Raw genomic sequence first — 21710 nt, 5'->3', positions numbered from 1 at the left:
AAAATGTTCCAAATATTGAATTTTTACTTTGGAGGAAGAAGCACTTTCATATTGATTCTTTAATGCTTTTTTTCCCTGTTTAATGTTTTAAAATTATGCAAATGTTCATTGTGTTGCAGTATTAATTAAAGAGCTTATTTAAATACATGAAACCTACAAAATGTAGTTAATCTGTCACTAACGAGCTTCTCATTTCTCTCTTTTCGCCCCACGTTCCCTGCGTGTCCATCGGCATCTTATCACATGTCTTCTGTCGGCCAATGGGGACGCTCCATTTCTGCTGACGTCATCAGGTAAGACAAAACACGCCTCCGACGCCGCAGAGCATCACGTAACCGTGCCGCTGGTTTTGGATTACGTCAATGTGTAATATTTGATGTGTTTGATTTGAACATGAGCAACAAGACGGGGGTGTGGCTTATCGCCGGAACGTCATGTGACTTCGTCACAGGTACACTATCGAGGGCGAAACCGGTTAGAAACATTAAAAAAAAAAATGAAAGAAGAAGAAAAACAAGATGATTCAGCTGAGAGTTTAAAAAATAATAAAAGAAAAACAAACATCCGACCTCAAAAGAAGTCCAGGTGACCCGGATGCCAGTCGATGCCGTAGACCACCGAAGCATAATCAGGGGGTCTACACGCAGGCCGAATAGCCTTTTTTTAATAATGCATGGTTTGTTCTGCTGCGCATCGATAAGCTGCCGCTTTAACAGATCGGGGGTCATGAATAAGGGAGAAGATTCACAAACCCTTCGTTTTCAGGTTTGTTTTCAGGTGACAGGAGTTTAGGGCATTAAGCCTCATTGTCGGGGGTTAATGAACAAGTGTAAGGCAGAGGGATGTGTGTGTGTGTGTGTGTGTGTGTGTGTGTGTGTGTGTGTGTGTGTGTGTGTGCCCTTAATCCTTTAACGGGATTACAAGCCGCGTTGTCCTTTTGTTCACTCGTTCCTTTCCTCCCACGTACGCTGGTAGCGGAGATGTCAGGAGCCCACATGCCGGATTACAGCGTAAACGGGCCCCTCGACGGGGTCGGGGCGAGAGGCGGAGCCTGCCTGGTTAGATTGTCACTTCTACCGTCTTCCCTCAAGCCGGAGGACGCTACATGAGTGTGTGTGTGTGTGTGTGTGTGTGTGTGTGTCTCGTCCACGAGGAAGAAAGGCAATCAAAAAAAAACAATGTGATGCTTTTCAAAAGAGGTCATCATACATATGCACGTTGGGCTAATAATAGGCTAACGTATGCAAACCGCCGTCATAGTGCTTTAATATATATATATATATGTATATATATATACATATATATATTTATTCTTGCATGCCAGACCTGCATCTCTTTGCCCACGGGGCAGAAGCCATAAATACACATTGTCAGAATAAGAAGTGCCAAGTGGCCACTTAGCTGGGCTCTGTATGCAGGAGGCAGAGAGGCAGAGAGGCAGAGAGGCAGAGAGGCAGCTGAGTGCGCCGGTGAGGGATTGACAACCAAAGTCAACAGCTGGAGGAGCGATGGGAGGGGCCGAGCTCGTCTCCCGGGGCCGAGCGTTGCGTTTCGATTGGCTATCGACTGAGGAGGCCGGCCGAGCTCGTCCAATAAAACACGGCGGCTTATTGAGACGTTTATTATTATTTCAGTAGATCAAAAGATCTAAAAAGGCCAAAACTGGACGGCTACGTCTACATTTAGATATTAATGTTTTGGTCCAAATCTCACGCAAGTACCAAGACGAGGTATTAGTCTGATAGTATTTAACTAATTGAATCTGTGTTAGAAAACGTTGTATTTGTATTATTAGTATTTTTATTCAGTGAAATAAATGTAGACAAACAAAAAGAAAGCTTAATAAAAGCTTATTTCTTCTCAAACAAATATTCCAGTGTGATAAACAGACATTAAATCACTTAATTATATTCAAACTGAAAACAGAAAATGAACCCGGCCAACTCATTAGAGGCATCATGTCTCAAGTTAATTTACAAGTCGTTAACTTAACAATAATTCATACATTAAGTAGAGTAAAGTCACCCAACCAGCAGCCACAGTAATAAGACACCAGCGTTAATATGGAAAATACGTTGGACATGCTGTTGAACTGCTAGTTGATAATTTGGTATTGACTTGTATGTGAAGTCACATTTAAATCAAAGGGGCCACATCTTACATATTAATGCTGTCAAATGTGTGAATATGCGTCCCGATGGCTCTTCTTCACGTAATTGGTTTGTTTGTCTGCTTTTCCCTCGTCTGCTGCGTCCTACTTTTAGTCCGACTTCACACCGCCGTGAGAACAATCTCTGCGGCGTCAGGAATAAAAATAAATAAATAGACTGTCAATTAGTGTGTTCACGCCATATGCGACGCTCAGTTATTCTGTTTGTGGAAGTGTCGCATCCCGTCTGCGGTCCCCGGTGGAGGAGACCGGAGCCCTTTGTGACCAATGATGTGCAGCGTTACATTTTAAATGTCAACGCGACTTGAGAATATGCACACTGAGGGGCGCGCGCCCCGATTCGTAATAAGAGAGCACGCCACGAGGGTCATTCGGACCTTAATGACGCACATCAGCAGCTCTGAACCCGGTTTTTAATCTGTTTATGCATCACTCGTGTTGGGATATGAACTTAACGAGGCAGCCGCACTTTTGTGTTTTCCGAGTACCGACGGGAGAAATAAAATCAGCCGAAAACGCTTGAATTTTGAATGCAAATCCAGCAAAAAAATTATTATGATAAAAAAATCCACCAGTGGAAGTACGAGATGCATGTTGTCGTTGTTTTAGAGCAGATAAACATAAAGTGTATTAATTACAGAGTTTTCACGGGTGCTTTAACACAACACTGACGTGTCATATGCATATACAGATGTTATTGTGTGTTATTGTGTGTGTGTGTATATATATATGTGTATATATATATATATATACACACCCAGCAGACATAAACCACTTTAATGTTTAGATTAAGTCTTTGAACTCGTTTCATTTCTTCACTTTTCTCTCTCTCCGAATGGAATGAAGGAATCAGTCCTTTTTTTTCCTCCACTTCCACCTGGTCAGAGGTCAGAGGTCAGAGGTCAGGGTCATTCGCAGAATTGTTCCATGGATTTTCGTGTTTCGCGGAGTAAATTCCCCCCCCTCCTACCCCCCCCCCCCCCCTCAGATTCTACCAGCGATATAAAATGAAGAAAAGAGAAGAAGAAAAATGATCCAGCAAATCGAGAGCGAGATCAAACAAAGAGATTGGGGCGACGGGCGGAGAGTTGAAAAGTAACGGTGTGTGTGTGTGTGTGTGTGTGTGTGTGTGTGTGTGTGTGTAGTGGGGGGGGGGGGGGGGCTGTTGTTGGTAACTGAGACAAACTGGAGCTATTAGAGGGCCTATTGTTGCCCGGCTGGCCCCTTGAAAGAACAGCTTGTCCCGGCACTTATTCAGTGGATAGATGTGGACCGGCACTCCCGGCTATCTCGGCTGATCGCACAGATCAATCTGTCGGGGGAACCGGCAGCGGCCGCGTCGGCGGGCCGGAGCGCACGTGAACGCGTGCACGTGAAGAGCGATTGTTTGTGCCTGGAGACGTACAGCTTTTATAATTGAATCGATTGTAATTAAAAAAACAAGTCAGGTGCTATTTACTTAAAGTCCTTAGAAAACCCATTTTCACAATGATGAACGGGGTCCACCCTAAAAAAGTTCAGGGGCTTTAATGGAAGGATAACTTCAGTTCACTTTATTTTGACCATCAAGTAAATTGCCGATCACAACGCTGATCTCTCTACTTTGAGAGTGCAGTCGGTAATCATGTCCAAAGAATTCAGCTCCATCTTGGTTTGCCAATGCAACTTATTGTTGACATAAATATTGACATACAGCGTAGAATCCGCAACAAATCAGCGAGCGTTGACGCGACTCTCAAACTCGCAATCAAAAGTACAGTCGGCGCTGCGGGCTGTGATAATCCATCAATATCCTTCATACTTCAAAGATGGCTGATCAAACCAGCGCTACCTCCCACTCCGCTAAACAGCTTCCCGAGCGGCTTTGAAGTGGCATCAATCTTCCTTCCGCATCTGTCAAAGTTCTCCAACATCCACTCTCCGACCAACCGGCCCGTCGAGGGGGAATCAAAGCGCCTCCGGGCGTTTGACACGCTGTAAATAGACCGCGCCGTGAACGGGACGAGTCTATTTGCTGGCTCGCAGCCGTGCGGTTTCGCATGTATCCCCCGCAGACCACGTAACACGGACCTCCTAATGGCCCTCGCTTCGGATTCGACTCCCAGGGCTCTTATCACCCCGGCCTTAATTTGTGTGTGCGTAATTGAAAGCAAATTTACAGTAGAGCAAGCCTGCAGTCCATTGCTATCTCTCCCTCCTCCACACACACACACACACACACACACACACACACACACACATAGTGACCTTGTTGGCTCTTGTTTACTGCACAATGAGTGCATTTCATGTCATTAGAGCTGTTACAGCCTGGCCTTTGGTCCCAGTCGTTTAGAGGTGAGCACTCTCTCGGTCCCTTTGCCCCCCCTTCGCCCCACTAGTTCCCCATCCCACTTCCCCTCGACTGAGGCCTGCGAGCGTACACACATCCTCCTCCTCCAGCCACAAGCAGGACCACTTTCATTTTCGACTTAATTAATCATTCTCCTCCCCCCCCTCCGTATTTTCCCACAAATTGGCCTGGTCAGAGCCTGAAGACAAAGAGATTTAGTGTTAATTAAGCATACAGCAATTCATTTACACACTACTCCCCTTCCGCACACACACACACACACACACACACACACATCCGCTAACCAACTCTGCAGCTGTCACCGTTTTTAATGTGTGTTGCATGTTGTCTTTCTTTGTCTTTGTACTGCCGCTGCCTCGTGCCCGAGGAAGCACCGCACCTCGGCTGTAGTCACCTCGGCTGTAGTCACCTCGGCTGTAGTCACCTCGGCTGTAGTCACCTCGGCTGTAGTCACCTCGGCTGTAGTCACCTCGACTGTAGTCACCTCGACTGTAGTCACCTCGGCTGTAGTCACCTCGGCTGTAGTCACCTCGACTGTAGTCACCTCGACTGTAGTCACCTCGGCTGTAGTCACCTCGACTGTAGTCACCTCGGCTGTAGTCACCTCGGCTGTAGTCACCTCGGCTGTAGTCACCTCGACTGTAGTCACCTCGGCTGTAGTCACCTCGGCTGTAGTCACCTCGGCTGTAGTCACCTCGGCTGTAGTCACCTCGGCTGTAGTCACCTCGACTGTAGTCACCTCGGCTGTAGTCACCTCGACTGTAGTCACCTCGGCTGTAATCACCTCGGCTGTAGTCACCTCGACTGTAGTCACCTCGGCTGTAGTCACCTCGACTGTAGTCACCTCGACTGTAGTCACCTCGACTGTAGTCACCTCGGCTGTAGTCACCTCGGCTGTAGTCACCTCGGCTGTAGTCACCTCGACTGTAATCACCTCGACTGTAGTCACCTCGGCTGTAGTCACCTCGACTGTAGTCACAAGTGTAGTCATGTTCAAGTATTTGGTTTACATTTTTTTGGACCTCTGCCTGATGAAAAGGTTGAGCTTCAATAACAGTGGTGCCTTCTGCCCTTTCTGCAGTAAATTATTACAGTATTATTATTTTATTATTTTTGCATCGCTCAGAAACAGCGATCCTATCAAACTTTTACTTGCCGCATTTGTTTGCTGCCTCATTAATTTTCATACGTTTAGAAATAGTCCAGACACGGCAACTTTTGCAATTAACGAGCGAAAACATCTTAAAAGTGCATTGAGGAAATGCCGTTGGCTGCGTTGTGTTTTTGACATAATATTTTGAATTCATGGACCTTTTGATACTGGCCCGTATTGATTTCTCCTCTTCCCCACTGCACTACCACAATGCCCGTACATAACGCCTGCAACCAGCCCGTCGACCCATTCGGGTCCGTACATCTTCTCCCTGGCAGCGCCGTGTTTTATAACGCGCTGATGTATCAGCTCGGTGTCTCGGACTGGAGCTGATGGACGACGGCGACCTTTCTCTCCTGATAGCCAGCGATGACCATGTGCATCAGCTGGCTCACGATCAATACATCAACGGAGGATCCTCCGAGGCGGGCGGGGGGACCACGTGCACATTTTATATTGCGAATATGAGTTGTGCCTGGTTAACAGAAATGTAATGGGCATCAAGTTCAGGCAGTAAGAAGGTCACAGGGCCAAGTGTTTTTATAACTCACTTTCATAATTCACTTTTTAATCAATCGCATTATACGTTGTAACCTCGGTGAAGGCTCTAGTCTAATGTTGCCGGGCAAAACTAAATGTTTTTTTTGGGGGGGGGGACTCGATATTCCAGCGCCAGCGTCGCAGTCTGTTGCGCTGCGCGGCGCTCGGGGGGGAAAAGCAAACCGGAGTCGAGCCGCGGATCTCCGTGGACGGGCTCGCCGTCGCCATGGCAACACACGGAACACACGGAAGAGGCTTCTTCTCGCTGAAATCAGACAGAACAAGTGAATGCACTCGTCTGCTAATTGCAAGAGAGAGGAGGGAAGGAGGGAGGGAAGGAGGGAGGGAGTAAAGAAGTAAAGAAGGGGAACATTTACACAGGTCCTTTTTCTATTTTTTTTCTTCTTTTTTTTACCGACATGCACCGCTCCACCGTGTATCCGTCAGCAGGACGTGAGCCGTGTGCACCGGTGCAGCGAAGGCTGCCTCCAGCAGCCCGACAAGCTTATCTTTATCACCTGTCACTCTGACGTTCGGTTCCTCTGCTCGGCCCCCAAAAACCTCCCTGTGACTAAAACACCGCCTCTCCGTCTCCGTCTCACCACCTGGCTCAAGGTTGGCATCGAGGATGGAGGAGGGAGTCATACGGAAAGTGATTTACTGGGATAGAGAATGGACTCAACCAGGTTCTCATCAGAAAGCCCATAATAAATAACAATACAAAACTAGTTACTAGACTACAGCCGTGGCAGCAGCTTCGTCCACGTCAAATGTCGGTGCAGTCTTTATTATTTCTGATGTAATAATGTAATAATTTCAAAATCAGTGTCAAAATGTTTGACACTGATTTTGAAAATGTTATTGCAATACATTTGATCACATTATCGGATACGTTAATACATTATTGGGTTTTTATTACAGTTTCCATCCGGTTAAAGTGCACATTTCATGCCATGTTGAGGACATCGCCCCCCCCACAAAAAGTGTTTTAGTTCCAACCATTTGACCCCCCCACCCCACACACACACACACACCTCCCATATGTGCACTTAAAATCCAATAGCCACCATCGAGATGAGAATGAGCTGAGGAGTAAGCAAAATCCCACAAAAGCAATACCGGCAGAAATGTAATATTGATTGCTGGTAATCTATTGCTGGTAAGCGGCTCTATATGAACTCGTGGTAAAGAGACAAACCCCCTCCAGAGTCCGTTGCGACCGCAGCAATCAGGATCCCGGTTACATCACCGGACCCCTCAATCACCTTCAGGCCGCGATGGCAAATTTGAGGTAATTTTTTTTTTTTTTCTGGGAGAGTCGATCATCTTTACTGCCGCCTGAAAGAGCACACGGGGACGTAGCAGGGAACAGTTAATGAAGCACATTACGGTGGAGCGATGACATGGATTTCGAGGGCTTGAAATTGGCACCACAGATGCTCATCAAGCAATCGGCACCATTTGGATGTAATTTTATGGTAATCCTTTCATTTTCTGAGCCATTCTGTTCATTTTCATGGATTGTCGACGCGGCTCCGCAGAGACTCCGGGAGGGAAAAATAGCACGCGGCACACAATAAACCGAGCCTCCGAAACCCGGAGGGGCGCACCGCGGTGGAAAAACGGCGCTCGGAGAGCGAGAGCGAGTCAGACGCTTAGCGAATAATCGTGTTTCAATTACGACAAAGAGCACCGATTGTGTTTATGAAGCGCGGGGACATTGAGATACGGAGAGAACGCAGACTCCAAAATGTCACTTCGGTCTAGAAAAGCTGAACAATGTTTCACATTCACAACAAAAGCACGTATTCATTAAAGTTAACGTTCATTCCTTTTTGAAGTTGTTTTGAAAGGGAAATTGTGTCAGAAGCTCCACGCAATCATTAGTAAACACTTCATATTCAAGAGGCCGTGGAGCCGTGTTTGAGATCGAGAACGAGTGGACGAACAAACACTCCAATCAACACCTGCAACGCGAAGCCGACGGTGGAGCGGCTACTGTGTCAGTCACCTTGAGGAAGGAGCTGTCAGTCACCTTGAGGAAGGAGCTGTCAGTCACCTTGAGGAAGGAGCTGTCAGTCACCTTGAGGAAGGAGCTGTCAGTCACCTTGAGGAAGGGGCCGTCAGTCACCTTGAGGAAGGGGCCTTCAGTCACCTTGAGGAAGGGGCCGTCAGTCTACTTGAGGAAGGAGCTGTCAGTCACCTTGAGGAAAAGCTGTCAGTCACCTTGAGGAAGGAGCTGTCAGTCACCTTGAGGAAAAGCTGTCAGTCACCTTGAGGAAGGAGCTGTCAGTCACCTTGAGGAAGGAGCTGTCAGTCACCTTGAGGAAGGAGCTGTCAGTCACCTTGAGGAAGGGCGGTCAGTCACCTTGAGGAAGGAGCTGTCAGTCACCTTGAGGAAGGGCGGTCAGTCACCTTGAGGAAGGAGCTGTCAGTCACCTTGAGGAAGGAGCTGTCAGTCACCTTGAGGAAGGAGCTGTCAGTCACCTTGAGGAAGGAGCTGTCAGTCACCTTGAGGAAGAGGCTGTCAGTCACCTTGAGGAAGGAGCTGTCAGTCACCTTGAGGAAGGGCGGTCAGTCACCTTGAGGAAGGAGCCGTCAGTCACCTTGAGGAAGAGGCTGTCAGTCACCTTGAGGAAGAGGCTGTCAGTCACCTTGAGGAATGGCGGTCAGTCACCTTGAGGAAGGAGCCGTCAGTCACCTTGAGGAAGGGGCCGTCTGTCACCTTGAGGAAGGGGCCGTCTGTCAGTCACCTTGAGGAAGGGGCCGTCAGTCACCTTGAGGAAGGGGCCGTCTGTCAGTCACCTTGAGGAAGGGGCCGTCAGTCACCTTGAGGAAGGGGCCGTCTGTCACCTTGAGGAAGGGGCCGTCTGTCAGTCACCTTGAGGAAGGGGCCGTCTGTCAGTCACCTTGAGGAAGGGGCCGTCAGTCACCTTGAGGAAGGGGCCGTCTGTCAGTCACCTTGAGGAAGGGGCCGTCTGTCACCTTGAGGAAGGAGCTGTCAGTCACCTTGAGGAAGAGGCTGTCAGTCACCTTGAGGAAGGAGCTGTCAGTCACCTTGAGGAAGGGCGGTCAGTCACCTTGAGGAAGGAGCCGTCAGTCACCTTGAGGAAGAGGCTGTCAGTCACCTTGAGGAAGAGGCTGTCAGTCACCTTGAGGAATGGCGGTCAGTCACCTTGAGGAAGGAGCTGTCAGTCACCTTGAGGAAGGAGCTGTCAGTCACCTTGAGGAAGGAGCTGTCAGTCACCTTGAGGAAGAGGCTGTCAGTCACCTTGAGGAAGGAGCTGTCAGTCACCTTGAGGAAGGAGCTGTCAGTCACCTTGAGGAAGGGCGGTCAGTCACCTTGAGGAAGGAGCCGTCAGTCACCTTGAGGAAGGGGCCGTCTGTCACCTTGAGGAAGGGGCCGTCTGTCAGTCACCTTGAGGAAGGGGCCGTCAGTCACCTTGAGGAAGGGGCCGTCTGTCAGTCACCTTGAGGAAGGGGCCGTCTGTCACCTTGAGGAAGGGGCCGTCTGTCAGTCACCTTGAGGAAGGGGCCGTCTGTCACCTTGAGGAAGGGGCCGTCTGTCACCTTGAGGAAGGGGCCGTCTGTCAGTCACCTTGAGGAAGGGGCCGTCTGTCACCTTGAGGAAGGGGCCGTCTGTCACCTTGAGGAAGGGGCCGTCTGTCAGTCACCTTGAGGAAGGGGCCGTCTGTCACCTTGAGGAAGGGGCCGTCTGTCAGTCACCTTGAGGAAGGGGCCGTCTGTCACCTTGAGGAAGGGGCCGTCATTTTCAGACGCTGGCTAGCTGACTTTAAGCTAGCCAGTTTAAAGTCTTAAATGTCTTAAATATTATATATTTACTTTTGTTTTGGGAAGTTACTAACTTGTTTGTACTAAATATGTGTGATAAATAAAACAAATGGGTTTGAGTGCCACGGTATTCATAGATATGTTGTTAATTTGCATTTGACAATAAGAATTGTATTATTTATTAATGTTGCGAGCCATTATATTTTAGATATACGCTAAATTCGAGCTTCACTGCGAAAACAAATAGTGTTTTATTCCATTAGATATTACGTAATAGAGCTTATTAATGTGACTAGAACTGAACGTTATTGGCACTTTGCTTTTATCATAAGACAACCCTGCATATTTCATGGGTAATTGTACCCGTCAATGCAACAAAAATATATGCGATGCGATACGGAGAATGAATTCATTTATTCGCCCATATAGGCTCATTGGCCTCAAATGGAACATTAATCCGATATCTCTTGAGGGCATTGCAGTGGGATCTCTGTGTATTTATAAAAAGCAAGAGTTATCATCTCGGTACCAGTTAATGTGTCTCCGGTTTATGAAGCCCTTCTGTTATTCTGCGCCGCACGGAGCCAGAAATATAAATATAATGCCGTCCACGCGTGTAAACCAACTCTCTCGAGCTCTGGCCCACATCACACGCGCAGGATGATAGTAAATATTGATATGGTAAATCCGTTGGATTTGACCTCGCACATTCCTGTGACCTTTGCTGCCGGCCCCGTGAATCACCAGCCGGAGAAGTTTCTGCCTGCAGGACTCATCCCAGATGTGCGTCCTTTAAAAATGGAACTTCCTCCATTCTCGAGCCTTCATTTAAAAAAAACATCAATCTCATAAATAAACATTGGCGTTTCCAACGCTTTAATTAAACAAGTGAGTGTCTGGGGCCTGTTATTCCCTAAAGGTTAGCGTTTCCCAAGACAGCGGAATCGTTCACAGCGACGCGACATATCGGGCCCCCCCCCCCCCCCCCCCCCGAGTTTGTTTTTCCAACAATGACAACAAACCGCTGCGTGAATCCAAAAATAGTTGGTTTTTCAAAGCCGGCGTCCGCGGGCGCTTTGCAGCTCGCTTTTCCGAACACATTGCTGATCTTGAGGAGAGAAAAAAAAAAAGTAGTCTGTACACGAGGACTTTGAAGTACAAAATGGCTCTTATCAACTTTTGCCAGCTGTTTTAAAAGACACCCGTTGCTGCTCGTGTTGCGTTTAAGGTTTCAACGAAAATCGCTTTTCATTCATGCAAATCCCCGTCATTGAGATTCAATGTGCAGCGAGCGTGCACTTACCCGAGAGACAAGCAGATTTATAGTCTAAACAAAGTCGGGGGAGAAAAGTTGCGAGAGTCGTGCCCCCGTTTCTGAATATTTCCTCTTCCCCGTTTGACGCGAATGGATATCGTTATCGAGTTGGAGGCTAATGGGACGCTCGCAGTCGGAAGCGGCACTTTTCATCCTAAAAGCTCGAGGTAAACACGTTTCCCTCTGGTTTTCAAAAAATCCGGCATGTGTGCAGAGAAAAAGAAAGAAAGTAGTAAAAGATAAAGTGAGCAAAGAGTCTCATCCTGCTCAGACACGTCAAATGGGTTTTGAGACATATATCCAGGTTGTTAGATTATTGGCTGCAGTTGGAACAATTCAATTAACACTTCCATGGATGAGATTAATCAGGCACACACACACACACACACACACCTTGCTGGTGTAGTGTAAACTCCGGCTGCAGCCAGAAGGACTCATTATGGCCTTAATCCATTTTTCAACATCACGGAACATGAAAGTAGTCCGAATCGGGCAAGATTTAATTAGGAGGGTCCACCAGATCTTTATCATCTCCCAGTGTGGATTTCAGATGCCGTGATTATCACACTCAAAGTATATGAACGCCGTTCACTTTGAAGGCAATAACGTTCTAACGATATTTGACAGGCGAAAGTAGATTTATTAATGCAGAGTTATAGATTGGTGGATTAGAGACAGAGTGATACAGATCAGACCGCCCAGGACCACTTTGGGTCCAATTAACTCTGAAAGCGTTTGCCCGGTCATGCTTTGAATTCTTCTTTATGCATAACACACAGTTTTTACACCACGGTTATTATGGTTTTGTCTTGTTTCTGAATAAAAGGTTGTTGAAGAGTCAGACCTGACACAATGAGAAGCAACGCCATAAAGCCATCTGAAAGGTCACTCTCATTTATGAGGTCACCCTTGATGGAGCCCGATTTCATAACCACCGCTTTGAAATTGATCACACAGCTTAAATATTTAATTACCAGCTCAAATGTGTATTATGACTCACACGTTTGACCGAGAATAAAGATGCATTTACGCCGGCCTGGACCGCGGGGCGTTTGAGAGCCTCCCGCACTCGCGGTTGGCCCGAGCCGTGGGATTGATGCCGCGCGCGTCCGCCCGCTCTATCCGAGCGCCCTGACATTTAACAACCAGGGAGGGCGAGGGGTGAGGAGGGCTGTGACCGCTGATCACCGGGTCCCACCGACGCGTATCGGCTCGGCAGCGCCGCGGGGCAGCTCGGGCAATTAACAGAAGAAGAAGAAGCGGCGCCCTGACAGTCGACCGCAGCTATTCATGTCTTTCCTCGGATGTGTCAAAGAAAAATAGGGACGTGGTATTTTATATATGAATCCAATTGCAGTTAGTTTGACCGACTTTGCAAGTGTGACATGAGTGGGGGGAAGATGGTTTTCATTCTTTTTTCTTCTGAAAAGCACAATAATCTTTAAGATCTGTACCAAACCCAGGTGTTTTATTAAGTCTGTAGAGAATTATGTGTCAGCCAGGACTATTTTAACACACATCTGGCCTTTATAGGTTCTCCATTTGATCTTCAGAGCGTCGTTAGAGCATCAAACAATCATAGATTTAGTGTGAATGGCTAGTTCACAGATGCCATATTTCATTTTAATGAGCGAAGACGAGATGGAGGACAAGAAACTGTATTGACCCATCGTCGAGCCACACAGCTGGAAGTGATATCCGAAAGTGACATCGTCGCTGTAGAAACCAAAGCCGGGCATCCAGATGCGGAGAGAAATTACGGTATTTGGCCGTAAAGCGCCCGTTTTTCTCTTCTTTTCCCTTTCTGCTCTCCTCTTTATGTTCGGCGGTCCGGAGCTGGAGGGAGAAGCCGAGCGGGTCGCCGGCACATCGTCAGAGCGAGGCCATCTGTCCCGTTCTGCTCCCCATCTGACGATGTATTCACATAGCCGTGTGGTTATATCGCTAATAATACAAACGTGTTGGTGGATCGAGTTAAGCTTCATAGAGCCGTTTCCCAGGGATGCAGTGTGAGCCGAAGCATCTTCGCTTTCTCTCCGACTCGGACCGTGTAATGCATCAAAAACTGTGAAACGATCAACATGTTCTTTAAGGGTTACTTTTAAAAGGTCACTATCAGCCGCACTGTAAAGAGACAAATCCACTCTGCAGTGTTTTTACACTGATAACTCGAGGAGGTCTAAATAAGGCAAAAAGATGGACTGTGGAGTAAATATCAGCTTTTGGATTAATCAAGTCGGCAGCAAGAGATCACTGACAGATAGATGTAGTGCTGGAGTTACTGTAAAGAAATGCAAGTCATATACTGTTTACGCATACTGACAGAATCATAATAGGCACTCTGCCTCAGCGGCTCAGAGAGATAATTAGGGTTGGGTCATGCGGAGCCGGTAAATCAATCAGCGCGGCGTCTTAATACATTCCACAAACGTAGCAGCTAGCAGTGAGCCGACAGATACAGTCGTGCACTCGTCGCCACGGTCGCCTGCAGAATTTTAAACTTTTACTTTTTGCACCACGGAACGAGGCGAGGGCTTACGTTCTCACGGGTTTCTGGGAGGGCTTTTGGACCGGAAGAGGCCGGCGTTCGTTAGCTAATAAGCGCACGTGCGTTAGCTAATAAGCGCACGTGCGTTAGCCTTGAGGTCTTGAATTGAAATGGAAGGCTATGAAATTCCCACAGTCAGCATTTGATGGAAATAAAGACATCAAGTGAACACAAGCAATCAACTTAAAAAAAAGATCAGAAGCAGGGATTGTGCTGATTTATAGAGATTACTTCAGAGGAGCATTTTTTCGCTCTTGTTTTCTCTTTTTGAATAGAACTAATTCCTTCATGTCTCATAAAGAGCAGGCGGCTTTGTACTTTCCCACGTCGGACGGCGGATGCTTTCATGAATGCAAACGGCGTGCGCTGGATTGTATTAGTGCCGAAGCATCTCAAGAAGAGGGGAACAAGATCCCTGAAGCACGAATCGGATCACTTGAGTGAGTAAACTTTAACCCCGGAGCAAACAGCGTGGTATTCTGTGTCCGTTGGAGGATCAGATCGGACCACAATGCACTGGCGTTATATTCTAGCCAGATAGCATGAGGCCATTGCTGGATGGAGGTCTTTTATCTCTAAAGCCCTGCAATCACAGAACATTGATTGGATGCCTCAGTCTTTCAGCTTCAATCATACGTTGTGTGTCAAATTCATATTTGAGACGATTCTCCATGTTAAACAGCTGGATCATCAGCCTAATAACGTAGTTTGATCTGCCAAAAACTCCATAGCAACAGTGAGCAAAGGGCTGGAGCACAGCCACCGATCAAGCGAAGGATCACGTGGTTCCTCTGAGGATGAAGTTTAATTTTACTGCTTTTGCTCTGGCCATCAATCTAACTGGAGCAGATCTCGGGTCAGATCTTCTTCCCTAAATGCACTCCAGCAAACTGAGGCTCGTAGTCCCCATTCCGGGTCTTATCATTTTCACTACGACGACCGGAGATGGCCAGCGGATAGGGAGTCATCCATCAATTCCATCTCCGTGAGTAATAGCGCATTCGTGTATTCTTTTCTTTTTCAGGCCGCAGTATTCTGCCCCTTCAATTTGTCGAGGTTTACAAAAAACACTTTTCATGATTGGAACAATAGGCACATTCTGACATGTTTGAGGCCGCGCTGGGGATAAAGACACCCACTGCTGAGTGCAGGCGCCGTGGAAGCCTTTCATTAGCGCTGGGCGACGCTCGGTGTCCATCATCTCTCCATTTGCTCTTTTTCACATGCGGGGAATTGGGCGGAGAGCGTTTGGCCCTCCATCAATGTTTGATGCCAACTCCGGGGGTCAATGCTGCCGTCGCCATTCAGTCCATTAGCAACCAGGAGGAACATGCTGGACTCGGTCTAAACCTTGGCTTCGCGGCTTTAAGTCTGCTCGTATTCACTCAGAGGAAACTTGGCAGTTGAGTTAAAGTGGCCCCGTGCGACGCTCTGATGTGGTCAAGAAGTTTCTGCTCGAGATGGAAGGACTGCAGTGCTCTCCTCATCCCTCAGAGTGAATCAGTGCCACATCAGAGGCTTTGGGCCATTACTTTGATGGTCTGGTCTGGTGCCTGTCACCCTCATCCCCAACCCACATTGGGTACATGTACTAAAATAAGTATTAATTGATGAATACATCCTATTGGGGGATTATTTATTCATTTATGGTTACTTCTAGCTGAATTCTTTATATTATTAGTCTTTTCTTTTCAACTCTTACTGATTTAGGCTACACGTGTGGTTCATGTGGTTTACGAGGTGTCCTGCCATCGAAGTCCATACGCTTACAGCAACCAACCAAGACTTCTTTCTGAGTCTATATCTCAGTGACCCAGAGGCCAACACCTCGTGATCACCATGAAACGGAATGGCATCGTCTCTCCTGGCAGATACCGAGACATCTGCACAGAAACTCTCATTCGGTTCAGTTTATCACTTCTCACCAGTGAAATGCATTCAATATTCCCCGCATGAAAGATACAAAGAAGAAAGAAAAAGAATGCATGGCTGATCAGCAGCGAACTCGGGTGAGAGCCACACAGGACGGTGCACAAGGAGGGACATTCACCATTTAGATAGAACACCTGGTGGAGCAGTGGAAGGAAACGATATCAAACCATTGTGTCCATTGTTTAGAAGGAACAAGCCAGTCGCTGTTATTCCTTTAGCTCTTTTACATCACCTCCTCCTGTTGTGTCCTCTTTCTCTGTCTGTATCCCTGTGGGAGGGGGGGGGGGGGGGGTATCATCTTCTCTCCTTTTGCTGCACAGTGTCGCGTTCATGCTCAATGTAGAAATTCAATATCATTTGCAGCTGAGGGACGAACGAATGCCATCAAGATAATAACAAGCCTGTCCAAATAATACGTGATGTATTGTTAATATCCGCCCATGGCCTTGTGTCCATGCTCCCCGTGTCGTCTCCTTCCCAAGGACATGACATAAATATAATTAGGCCCATTTGTTAAACCAGAGCCGGTTGCATCACACACCAGAGCAGCAGGTTCAGAGTGCCGAAGACTTGAGGCCGAGCGGAGCCTGTCCGGTTCATCCTGTCCCACCATCAATCTTCACGTCTGGTTTCAGGACTCAGACCAGTAACAGGAGTCTGGCCCCCCTTGGGCTACTGCCACTACCGATGTTTAGATCTGGGCTCATGCATTATGGGTGCGTGAAAAAAAATGCTGTGCCGGATATTCGCATTAAAAGGCACCTCGCAATTCTCAAGACGTGTTTCAACTAGCTGAAGATGAATGTCGGGTAATTAAACGCTAACTCGCTCGACTCTGCTGCAGCACTCTGTGTTCGGAGGAGGATTTTTATTATTTTTACTGTAAAGTGTGTGTGTGCTTAGAAGTGAGGAGGGAGAAGTGAGCCAGGTTAATTCAAAGATGAGCACGTCTTCAACATCTGGCTGTGAAGTTGTCACATTCGGTGAGGAGAGAGGAGTCGGAGGATCGCCCGAGGGACCGTTCCCAACGGAGCCAGTGAGATGAAAAACAACGTCTCACTGGTGCTCCGGCTCGTGTGCCATCCGGAGGAAGGGATGTTGTGCGATGGAGACGACGGAGGAGAAGAAGAAGAAGAAGAAGAAGCGGCGAGCAGGAGGGAGTGGGAGGTTTGAAGCGGAGCAGCTGATTGATGAACTCACTTTTTGGTGATCCAGTTTTAGTGTCGGACCGCGTGTGTTCGCGCTGGAGGGATCTGGCTGAGCCGCTTCGGGCTGGTAGTGGAGCAGAGGCGGGGCCAGAGGCGGGGCCAGAGGCGGGGCTTCCCAATTAAAACTCTCCAAAACCCACGCAGCCGATAGGAAGTGAGTCAGCTGAAACGTAGAATAAAGGTTTCGCCGTCTCCAGTCTACTCTCGCTGCCTTCATTTGGCACCGTCATCCCCCTCTCCTGCCCTTTTGTTCCCCTCTCTCCGCCTCCTGATCCCTCTTGTCTTCCTCCTCCTCCTCTCAACAGGTAGATTGAGGTTTCATACAGGTGCGACGACGCGAGGCACAGAGCTGAGAATTGATTCCCCTCCTCTTTTTCTCCCCCTCCTTTCCGTATCTCTCCATCGCCGCAACTTTTTCCTCTTCCTCCTCCTCTTCCTCCTCCTCTCTTCGCGTCTCTTTGTTTGTGTCACTTTCCGCTGGGGAGGTGTCAGCCAACGCTTATCATCCTCCTCTCACACTAATTGGGGGGCAGACTGAGCCTTGATTGCCGCCTTCCCCTTTGCATTTGTACCACACACACACACACACACACACACACACACACACACACACACACACACACACACCAAACACCAAACACAGCCAGGCGTTCATGCTCCGGCTCCCTTTTTGTCAACATCAAACACACCGCAAGAGTGGGCACTGACACAGCTACGTGGGTTCTGGCGTCGCCGCTCCCCAGATTACGGCTCTATTAGCGCTCCATTTCATTATCCCCCCCTCCCCCCCCTCCCCACACTACTCCTCTTTGTTTTCGGTGACCTTTTTTCTTTGGGGGTCACGTGGTCTCGCATCTGATACGTTTGTAATGAGCTCTAATGAGCCATTATTTATTCCTGGCTAACGAGCTGCGTATCGAGTGTGATTGCTGACGAGGCCGGTTTCCCCCCGAAGTCTCATTATTCATGCTGGAGAGAGGGAAGAAAAGAAATAATAAAAAGAGAGAGATGGCTCCTTGACTTGGAATGATTGAGGGAAGGAGTGTAAAGACGCCGCCTCCTGCAGCGGTTTGGACCACAGGGGCAGCGATGCTTCAGGTCCCTTTGTTCGGTTCAGGTCCAGCAGTTAAAACCTTCTGGGCGGCGTGCGGCGGCTCCTCCATTCACGAACAAGAGCGAGAGCATCGCTTTCCACCAGAATCGGACCAAGTAGTTCTAGACCGGAAAGAAAAAGGCACGCGCGGTAGGAAGTAGTTTTTTTTCCCCCGTCAGCAAAGAGTCGAGAAGCTCGTTTAAAATGTGCCGAAAATGGATTTGTGTGCACGTCATCAGCTGAACCTCCACACGAGCAGGAGCTCCGTCCGATACTCGACTCTCTGAACGGTGAACATTTACATATCGATGCAGAAGAGCACCAACCTGCACGTCTTCAGCCCTTCCTGTCCCTCAATAACGGGAGTGACTCATTATACAAATGCACATTTCTAGGGGAAAGCATGTGGAGCGTTTATATATATAATATACAGAACATGCTGGTGTCTGTGCAACCTGAGCTGCTGCAGATCATCTCTTCTGTGGATCAGTAAAGTCAACTTCAGTGACCACATGTGAACCGAATAATGAGAGAAAACTAATTCATTTCATCCTCTTTTAAGATGAACTGACATTTTTTCCACGGTTTCTTTTCACATTTCCAGGCACGGAATAAATGGATACACACACACACACACACACACACACACGTGTTTAATTTGAAGAGCCTCTTCATTATGTCGAGACGCATCATTTCAAACGATTACATACATCTGGCTCACATGGGAGAGATAAGCCCGGATTCATCCGCTTGCTTTCTTCATGCGGCGCGAGGAGGATTTGTGTAGGATTTTCTCGTTGTGTGCACAAGATCTACCTTTACCCCCCCCCCCGCCTCCCCCGCCTCGTTGCCGCGGGGCTTAATCATAAACCAGTGGGATGTAATCGATGCACGTCACTCATCTGAAGTTTCGACGAGATGCCCTTCTGCGTTTTTTTTTGGGCTTTTGGCCAAATTGGATTTTGAGAATCAACTCGGATGGGGAATAAAAAAGCAACACGAGAACACTTTGAAGTTCCCCGGCTGAGCCGCTCAAAGTGGTCGTTTGGAGCCCATGAAATGAAATCACTGATTGTGAAAGATGAACAGTGTAACGTTCATGTCTTCTATAACTTTGTGGTTCAAGTCCACGCTGCACACAATGGATCACGTTCTACTTTGAAGATTGATCTGAATGACATGACTGGCTCCCAGTCACTGAGACCGTTGGACTGGGAAGAGCTTCGGTTCCCCTTCCAGCGCCTGTCCACCTCCGTACCGAGGAAACCTCCAGCGGAGAGAAAGACGACGAGGCTTCGATCCACGATGCCTCCCTCTGCTCTCACACACACACACACACACACACACACACACACACACACACACACACGTGAGCACACGCCTCAGCCCATGAAGAGGAAGCTTGCGGAGTGAAGATAGCGGCCATGGAGGGTTAGCGATAATGGCCGCCTCCTGGCAGCCGTGACGGGCCGCCATTCCCTGCCAGCGCCCCCCCCACCCCCCCCCACCCCCCCCACCCCCACCCCCCCGGCCGATAAGGACGGGGCCGGCAAAGAGACACAGCACATCCACCGGCCGTGCTGACCAAGATAGCCGGCAACCACGGTACAAAGCTACAAGTTGTTGATTCATGGAATATATATATATATATATATATATATATATGTGTGTGTGTGTGTGTGTGTGTGTGCAGGGAGATGGGTGAAGTAGCTTGCTTAGCCTGTTCTGATCATATTTGCAGATAACTAGTGATTAGCTTAAATGATCCAGCATCAACAATAAAGTTCAGCATGAGCTTAAATCAGTGAATCTGTAATTAATCAGATTCCTGCTTATTATTATTATTATTATTATTAATTGTTTTGCCTCTCAACCAATTTCCTACGGAGTCCAATTAGTAAACAAACCTAGAAAATGAGCGTGGATAAATGATTGTCCATTATCGTTTGGTTATACTGGCACTGTGATGACAATTTAGGTCTTTCTCTGCCCGCTGCCTGTGTCAGTTTCCTGCTCGGTAACAGAGCTAAGAGATCACACACACACACACACACACACACACACACACACACACACACAGCATTCAGCATGATAATCAGGGGGAGCCAGACTAACAGAAACGGGGTCTGTTTCAGAAGCTGCTCCTTCACGCTGACTGCAAAAGAGAAAGAAAAAGAGACCATTTTCAGCAACAATACTGCATTGTGGGTAACATTGAAGACTCCTAATGAAATATCTGACAGCTTCAAGGTACTCGGAGCCGTCTTGGGAGTATGAAACGTTCCACTTACCGCTGAAGAAAGGCCGACTTAGAGGATGAGGCCGGCAATAATCTCCATCTCGATTATTGCCGACAAACAATCCTTTATCTGCCCAACGGCTCCTACTGAAGATGTCACTCAAATATATAGTTTCACTTCTTAAACAATGCTAATTAATTTTCTTAGAAAACCTCTCAATGTACCAGGGTCTGGCGGCCTCCAGCGGCGCGGTGGCGGCTCCCGGGGAAGCCGTGAGGTGAGGGGGGAGCTGTGGGGATCTGGGGCCGTCCGAGGCCCTCGAGATTGGAGCAGGAGTGAGCATCTGTCTTTGTCTACTTTCCGAGCGGCAGCGGCGTGGCGCTAACCGCGGCGCTAACCGCGGCGCTAACGTTTACGGTAATGCGGTTACATTTCACCCCGGGGCGATCGGTAACGCCGTAATCAGATAACGTGAGCACGTTAACATCCTGATGTTTTGTGTGAGTGTGAGTGTGAGTGTGAGTGTGAGTGTGAGTGTGTGTGTGTGTGTGTGTGTGTGTGTGTGTGTGTGTGTGTGTGTGTGTGTGTGTGTGTGTGTGTGTGTGTGTGTGTGTGTGTGTGTGTGTGTGTGTGTGTGTGTGTGTGTGTGTGTGTGTGTGTGTGTGTGTGTGTGTGTGTGTGTGTGTGTGTGTGTGTGTGTGTGTGTGTGTGTGTGTGTGTGTGTGAAAGAGAGTGGAGAGGATGAAACAGAAGAGCTGTCAGATGATGAGCACTCCGGCTCAGTTCGCAGAGAGAGAGAGAGAGAGAGAGAGAGAGAGAGAGAGAGAGAGAGAGAGAGAGAGAGAGAGAGAGAGAGAGAGAGAGAGAGAGAGAGAGAGAGAGAGAGAGAGAGAGAGAGAGAGAGAGAGAGAGAGAGAGAGAGAGAGAGAGAGAGAGAGAGAGAGAGAGAGAGCTGTTGGATCGCCCCCTCTACTCTAAATGGTAATGCCTCCCTAGGGCAACGCAGCCCGGTGCTACCATATGGAGCTACAAGTCTCCATCGGGTGCACGTGCACGTGCACGTGCCCTCACTCCAGCCGCGTCCTCGGCAATCAAACTGGATCTCACGCGCCCGTCAGGCGCCATTGAGCCAATCGGCTGCTACAGCCCGCCGGTGGAGCCGGTTTGGGCCAACGTGTCGGGTCCTCAATATCACCCCCCGATCCGGGTCTTCAGGGGACCCTGAACCGTGTGTGAGAAATTAACGAGGCCCCGTCAGATATGAGTCATGAACATGTTCTGAGGGGGCCTCCGTGACATGTTGTATGACGGTAAATGAATGGAGATTTAATGCTTTAATATGTATTTGTTTGGCTGCATCTTTCCTTCC

General features: G+C 48.2%; 1 protein-coding gene across 1 annotated transcript in view; it reads left to right on the top strand.

Moving 5' to 3' along the window:
- The window catches only part of LOC117744428 (neural cell adhesion molecule 2-like), a 165849-nt gene that overhangs the window by 79073 nt on the left and 65066 nt on the right, over positions 1–21710 (top strand). The gene's annotated exons all lie outside the window — the stretch shown is intronic.

The sequence above is a fragment of the Cyclopterus lumpus genome, chromosome 2 (assembly GCF_009769545.1).
Source record: "Cyclopterus lumpus isolate fCycLum1 chromosome 2, fCycLum1.pri, whole genome shotgun sequence".
Lineage (NCBI taxonomy): Eukaryota > Metazoa > Chordata > Actinopteri > Perciformes > Cyclopteridae > Cyclopterus > Cyclopterus lumpus.
Note: the sequence above shows the minus strand (reverse complement) of the source record. Positions and strands in the feature narration are given on the sequence as shown.